This window comes from Corvus brachyrhynchos, unplaced genomic scaffold, assembly GCF_000691975.1.
Source record: "Corvus brachyrhynchos isolate BGI_N302 unplaced genomic scaffold, ASM69197v1 scaffold32, whole genome shotgun sequence".
NCBI classification, from domain to species: Eukaryota; Metazoa; Chordata; class Aves; order Passeriformes; family Corvidae; genus Corvus; species Corvus brachyrhynchos.
The window spans coordinates 2,227,431-2,235,804 of NW_008237919.1; positions in this window are offsets into that span (position 1 = coordinate 2,227,431).

Sequence of the window (8,374 nt, forward strand, 5' to 3'; positions counted from 1 at the left end):
AAACAACTGGTTGATCTCTAGAGTTTATTTCCACCAGCTGGAGTGACACAACAAACAGCTGCACATTTGTTAAATACTTTCCTTGTATTACTTTTCCATGTGAGCCACTACTGCAAGTGTCACAGGGATGCTACTCACTCATTAATGGAAAGGGAGCTTGCTCACAAAATGTAAAGAGGGGAGAAAGCCACCTTGGAAAGCTGCATCTGTTAAGTTGTGGTTTCCACTATGAAAGCACTTGAAAACTTTTAAGCTATGGAGTTTGATATGTGCCATAATTATCAAAGAAAGAAACAGCGAGGAGAAAGTTTTACCTAAACCAGGAGCAAAGGAGAAGCAGAATAAGAGTTAATCTTTTTCTCTCAAGTTATGTTGAATTACAGCATAAAATGCTGACTCTTGATATTTGTGAGTAACTTTACTCACATAGAAAGTCCTTGACTTCTGTGAGATGACTCTCTATTACTTGTTCTTCTCTTGTTCCTTCCATCTACTCTCAGTGTTTAGAGAGTATTTCAGCAGCAGTTGTTTGACAGAAGAGATCAGGAGCAGACCTAAAGGATCCATTTATGGCTAAGGGCTTTATGGCTAATCAATTTTTCACTGTTATTAAACACCATACTTTGTGACTGACCTTTTTTTTCCAAAAATATTTCAAAATGGGCAAAAAGATGTCAAACGAAGTATCCAAAACAAATTATTTCCTTTTCTTCACTAAAAAAAGAAATTGAGACTTCCAGGGAGTTGCAGTGCAAACACAGGAAGGAGCAGCGTGTTCCTCTCAGGAGTAAATTGCTATGCATTGTGAGTAAAAGTAGGATAATTTTACTACATATCAATAAGCTGATAACATGCAATGCACATAAGTATCTGTATTCATGCATAGATCCTGATTCACTGCTCTGACCAGAAAGTTTATGTATACAGTATAGATGACACTGAAAGCTACAGGCACGATATAAATTAGTTATTGTATAGACTCACATATATTCTTTTCTCTTCTGGCAGCCCCATGGGAGTCAATGTTAAGAAAAGCTGTAGCTAAGTGTTTATACCATTATAAGCTTAACATCCTTATGGCTTTCATGAATACCAAATGAGCTTAATAGCAGTGGAAGCAGGACACTGTTAGGTTCTTGTTTTGCTGGTGCAACTGCTGACAGAAAGGATTTGTACCACTCGATCCATGTGCACATGTATGCTCTATCTCACCAAAATCATGGCCCATGTAAATTGCTTATAAAAAGGCTTAGAAGGTATAGCTGCTATACCTGATACATGAAATCATTACCTAATAAGAAGCTGCAAAACTGCCTCTGTGATAAGGATGCTTAGGTGCTGTGTGCAAACTTATCGGGATGGAGAAATCATAAATTGTCCTAGACACAGGATGAAAGAAAGGCTGTTCAAATGAAAACATCTAGTGCTGTTGAACATGCAACAAAGATTTGGTGCAATGCAAATATGGAAGTAGCATGGTAGAGATAAGAGCGGAAACACAGAGGTGAAGATGTGCTCCAAGGGAAGGCTTCTGGGGATGCCAGTCCCCTTGACAAGGGCAGGTTGGACTTCAGTTCTTGCTCTGATTGTCCCTGTTCAACTGTGTTAGGACCATGTCTGTGCAGTAGACTGACCGACTTTTTGCCACAGAACCAAGCCTCTGGTCACTCTTTAAAACAAGCCTGGTGCTAAGACTTCTTCCCTGTATCTCTGCTGGCAGTGAGGTTCTTGAAACCCTGACACTTATTTATTGAACTCAAAGACATCTCGGATAACAGCAGCAGAAACAACAAAGCTATATTGATCAGCGGCCTCAGGGAACACGAATGAACCCACATGACACCCTGGAGTATCTTTTTCCAGAGCTTTAGTCTAGAAGATACATTTCCTCAAAAAAGTCTGAAGAGCTCCAATGACTACCAGAAGCTCTTTCCTCTGATTTAGAGGATGCTGGATTATATCCAGCGGGAGAAGTTCTCAACTCTTTATTTTTTTCTAAGACACAATTGCACTGTTCACTTAATTGAACATTCATGTGCTTTATACCACAAATGTCACTAGGCATTTCATAAGTATAAATTAAAGCACAAGTGATCTGAAATACTCTAATAGTATGATGTGTTCCTAGTGACTAAAATATCTGATGCCTTAGTGATAAAAATATATAAACATATAAAGGAATAAATAATTAAGTAAATATAAAAGAAAGCACTTAAAGATGGTGTTGGTGAAGGAAGCAAATTTTATAAGAAACAGAACTTTGAAAAGAGTAGTCTCCTCTCTAGATAATGATTAGTGCATATGATATGAAGGAAGATGTAGTTTGAGTATTTTCACGTAGCTTTTATCCTTTGCTCTCCATTTCTGTTTTTCATCTTTTTGCATGGACTACTTCTCTGACAATTTGAGCAATCTGTTCTCAGAAATTTAGTACAAAGTGGCCATCAGACTGCCCTCTTCAGCCACTGCAACAGGCACCTTCAGAAGTTGACTCATCTGACTGGTACACTTCTCAGAGGTACAGAAGTCGTTTTGGGGCATCCTTGCAACTGCCTGTTGTTTCGTATCTAAAAAGAAGAATGATTTGCAATCTCTTAAGCTTCTGAGAAAAATTATGTGAGTCCTTCCTGTATTTTCTTCTTCCTAATATTTTTTCAGTGACCATATATATCCTTGTTTCATTGGCATCTAAATATGTAATTTTTCCTTCATATATGAAAATATTTTTTTTTCTATTTAATTTTAATTTCTGTGCAGGATTCCAGAGGTCAGATATTTTTAATATGTGTTTCAGCATGGAAATGAAAAGTGAAGATTTATAAATGATTTTGGGAAAGAGCATGTAAAAAATCTGTACTACCTGTTGATTTATATGTAGGGAGTTTTTATCTTTTTTTTATAAGGCAGGAAATCTTGAACATAGGCCAGGTGTGCCAGGGCACTGACACAGGGCCTGTTGCAGGAGCAGCAGAGTGTTTGGCTGTGAATGCCCAGGGATGCAGGCAGCCTGGCAGCCCATGGAGCAGCGGGGAGCCAGCGAAGGAGCCAGCCTGAGGAGCCAGGCAAGCTGACAGAACCTGACTGGCACACTGGAAGGCTGGTGAGACAGGACACGAAACTACTCACTTTGCTGTCAAAGGTTTTGATGGAATCAACAGGTTCCAGCAAAATGTTCTGATTCTATTAAATCAGAATTATATCAGAATGGCTCTTACTGGCAAATTTCTGACTGACCAACAATCTCAACTTCATTGTAGTGATGTGTTCTGCAGAATATATACAGTTTAGTCCCAGAAGTGCTTGACTACATTCTTTAATTCAATGCCAGTTCAACAGAAGTCAGTTTAAAGAGAAAGCTATCCAAATCAGAGATTATTTGATACACCAACAGTCATTTTCATTTTCCATTTTACAAGTAAACAAGTCAGAAATAGCTATTTGTTTGTTTTTTTAACTGATAGTAAATAAAAAAAAAAAACCAACAAAACCCAAACCCTTTAAAAATTACAGGTTGTTTCTAGAAACTTCATTACAGCTGAGAGTTACAATCTGATGTTACAGCCAGCTGTCTACCAAGAGGAGACCTCCTACTCCTCTCAGTAACCTGCAGCTCTTCAACACACCTTGTGTGGTATTCACATCTCATGTGGCCTCAGTATGTCTCAGTTCAGCGAGCTGAAGCAGAGTCCATTTGTTTGGTGTGGTAGTGTAATTTCAGCCAGATGGGCCACTTCACCCCACAGTCCCCATATGGTGGATCAGGAGGGTGGGAAAGAGCCCAAGGACTAACGGGCCAGGTCCTTGCAAGGCAACTAACCACTAATACATGTGTGCAGCACGGCTCCAGCCCTGTCTATGCATACAGTTACTTCCAAAACTTCACTGCCACTGTCCACAAAAATAAAATGGTCTTCCACAAAACAATTACTGCTCGTACAATTTTAAGTGTTGGCAGTGTCTTTTGACTTTGCAGTGCAGTGGCACATAACCAATGGCTATGACTGCAGCTCAGATGAATATTTATTATTAATACTGCATTTACTATCCCACTAAATTCTTTGAGACAATGGACCGTTAAGTAGTATGAGGCTGACTGAAGTGCCTCCACCATTTAGGGGTTAGCAACTAAACAGCATTATATAATTTGAGTCATTTTCTGCCCAAGATTCCAGGGAGTGAACTCATCAGGATTACTCATTGTTAAAGGAGTGCCTCAGGGTTTAGTACTTTGACTTCATTATTTTTTCCTTTAGCTATTCAAAACCTTGGTTGGTTTGTAGGAAATGTTAATTATCCTTTCTGTGCTGATGTCCCACTGCTGTTTTATTAGCAGAGCTTTGCTTGTACAACTTCAAAAGAAATCTTCAAACTCAATATTACCAAGTTTGAATATTATCTAATTAACCTCCCAGTCTGTCATGCCTTGTTGGTTATCATGAAATAATCACAGCCCCTCAGGTGTTGAAGCTCTAGATGCAGCTAAGTGCCTCTAATTCCCTAAGGGGGTGATTAGCTCATGATAACAATGCTCCCTTGAGTTGTTTTATTGCTTTTATAAAAAGACTTTATTGTGGGGGAAATGTTTATTTTTATGCAGGAGGAAGATGGAGCTGACAGTTGAGGCTGGTGAGTGACTGCAGCTGTTACTCCTGAGCCGTGGTGCAAACCTTGATATATTTGCTCATTTCTGATACTCCTTGGACAATCACAATATGCTGGCTGGTAATTAAGCTCCTGCTGGACTCACAGTGTGAACACAGAAAATAAATAATTCTGGGTCTGCCAGAGGTGAGCAGTTAAAACAAAACAAGACAAAGCAAAACAAGAGGTTCCTTCAGCTGCAGGGATCATAACCCCCAGACTGGAGTATTTCAATGCTCTGGAAGTCACTGGATTGATTTCTGTGCATTGTTTCCCAACAAAAAATCTTTGCAAAAGTATAGAAAATGGAAAATTCAAGTCAGTAAACTAATAACTGTTCATTTCTTACAAAATCATGACAAATAATGTAATTTCTAAGCATAAAACCCCAATTTCAGTCAATAGGTTAATTGTAGGTCTCTGACCATTGACAGCTAAAGTTACACAGACTTTCCTAACCCTGCTGCCTTCAGCTCTTTTCCTCATCTCTTCTCCCACAAAAGGTAAGCTCCAGAACATTGCTCTTACAGCACCTTACTGTACAGAGCCATATAAGAAATGCTCTATCTTCCTGCCAAGTTGTCCAGCTCCTTTTCATGTAAACAAAAGGACTCTTAGTCCAAAGACATGTATATTTGAGACTTGCCTAATGATAACTAGGCGGTTGATTTTTTACAGAATTATAATTCTTGGTTGCAGAATTGGCTCATTACAGATGAAAGGAGAAAAACAATGCTTAATTGACTAAAGAAAAGTCAAAAAATGTGGCTTTTTTCTTGTATGGAATGACCACAAAGAAAATAAGCAAATTTGCACAACAAACATACTCTGAAGAGCTGCTTGCTATAGCTAACAATATAAAACTTCTTCAAGGAGAGTAATGTGACCAGAATGTCTCATTCTGGGCATCATTGTAATGGGTTTTATATTTAGAGCTAAATTTTCTGACATTTTTCCTATTTTTAATACAAACAGTTCTTGCAAGGATTTTTAAACCTTAGGTTATTGACATACACATTCATCACTGGCATATGCTCTCAGCTTCATCTTGTATTTTTTTTTCAGATCTTCCTTTGTCTTTTTGTTGTAGTGATAGATGTCTGATATCTTCCTTCTCTCTCAGAAATTATCTTGTGTTAAAAACCAGCCAGTTTACTGCATTTAATGATTTATGAAAGATTCAGCAAAGAGAGTGATCAGGTCTGGATTTATTCTGAATCATTGGGTCACAGTATCTCGACACTCATTTGTTAACAACTTCATATCCATCAGATGACGAATCATAGAATCACAGAATGATTAAGATTGGAAGCAACCTTAAAAATAATTTACTTCCAACTACCCTTCCATGGACAGGGATGCCACCCAGGATATACTCAGGAACCCCCAAAATTTACTTTTTAGATGCCAGTAAAAGCCTCAGGGTTAGTGGCCATGAGATACAGCAATTGTTAGCAACTTCATTTCACATGTGGCTTTACATATTTACGTACAGTTTTGTACCGGTATATCCCAAATTACAGATTTACTATGCTTCTTCAGTTCTAAGAAAACTTTCCTGCTAACTTTAGATGTAAAAATAATCATCAATATTTGTCTTTCTAGAGGTGAATGTTTTGAAAACTCAGTGCTGTCTTTGCCACCAACAAGTGCAAGGGAAAACAAGAATGTAAGGGCCACTGCCTCCACAGCAAACTGCAACTGAATTATGGAAAGGCAGGAAGGCTCGCATGACAGATAAAACCTTGGGATACTTGTCCAAAAAGTCCATAACCTCAGGACTGGAATAAGAAAATCAGCTGTGTGATTCAATATTATTTTTTTTTATTTATAAATTTACCTCGGATTTTGGTATCAATGTTGGGCAAAAGTATGCTGAATTTAAGGATGGCTACGTATTTCAACCTTTTCCATTACATTTTTTTACTGGTAACTGCTTCCTACAAGTATGTAATCAGCACACTCACCCTCTCAAGAAAAAAAAAAAATGGATAAAAGATGGTTCATCTTAAGAATTCTTTTTTGTCTGAATAAGACCAGTCTAGCCAATCGGACCAGTTGTAGGACTGTGGTTTTGATGATATTCAGACAAGGGTATATCATAAGTATTGGATCAAAGTGTTCAAATGTCTGAGAGTAAGGAAACTCTGAAGGAACTCATATGTTGTCCGTAAGCACACTCTGTTTCCTAGGTAACATTTCCTGGTGATAACAGTCATCCAGAAGCTGCACGTGGAAGCCATTTGCTGTGTACAACTTTCACTGGTCAATAGCACTGCCTGTTTTTGAGCACTGTGTTTTGGCATTTTTTAACTGCAAAACAAGCAACTACATACAGCACCTCATTTGCTGAACCCTCTTGTAATGTGTACTGACGGTGTTAATTGTGAAAAAAAAACCTATTTCAGTCACAATGAAATCGAAAAATTTGGAGGTACGTTGCTCATTAGGCTGTTCTGGAAGCAAAATTCTAGATGCTTCTCACTATTTGTAGGTGAGGCTTGATCACAGAACAGGCTCCCCCACCTGAAAAAAAGCAGGAACTGCCTAGTAGATCTCACTGTTCTATCTAGTAGTATATAAATACGTCCTGTGTAATCAAAACAACAGCTTTATGTTAGCAATTTAACTCTTGAGTTCTCATTTCTCCTAAAAGAATAAATGAAATATTCATTTAAACAGAAAGAAGTATTGTATCATAAAATCAATTCAGGAATGTGCAGGTCTAATAAATTGTGATGTACAATTTTATTTCACTTTACAATGAACTTCTCACAGCAATTTAAGGTTTCTTTAAAAACTGATTTTCTTTTCTAGATTTGCAATATAAATTATTTTATCCTGTCCTATTGTCAATCAGAATTAAATATTTAATTTAATAATTGTTACCTTATCATTTAAGTTCCATGAGTGCTTTGCAAAAGTTGTTTTTGTGTCTGTGTGTGACTGAATATACAGTTAGGCTTCTCAATAAATGAGACAACATTATTAATATTAAAAACAATTGTAAGGCATTTTTATGATTTTTACTGTAATGAAAATATTGTCTCTTAATGAACTCTAATGAAACAGTACTTAACACATGGTGTGAAAAGTTGCCAAGAAGTGTAAACCAATTATTATGACAAAAAGCATGAGTTTTGAAAAGCCATTTCTCTCATGAAGAATGTGTGTGAAAAAGCAGAATGAATAAATCCTTAGGGACAAAATTAATTTTAATAAGCTTCCATGCATGTTCAAAGTGTGTAAATCTAGGCTCCAAGTATAATGGGTAATACAGTAATCACCTAGAAACCTGAAATAAGAATCCTAGACAACAGTCTTGCCAGTCTGTGAACAAAGCTTAGTTGCCATTGCCAAATGCTGACAACTTCATGCTGGCGATGACTCACGTGAAGGCCCTGGCCACATTCCCCTCTCAGAGGGACAGGCTTCCTCCCTGGACTACCCAACCACTTGCAGCAATTGCTTTGATGCTTTGCTTTCCTTTACTTTCATGATTCCTTCCTTATGTCCTGGGATGATCTACACTGTATATGCAGTCTTTGTCACGGTTTGTGATGATGCGAGGTTTTTACTGTATTTTCATATGTTTTCTGTACCCCCTACCTTCCCCACTCCTACTCCCAGTTGGTTTGCCCCAGACCCAAGCCGCTCCCCCGGTGCTCCCTATATGGTTGTTCTCCTCCCCTTGTTCTGGCTCTCTCCCTATCAATCACCCAAACCCCTCCTG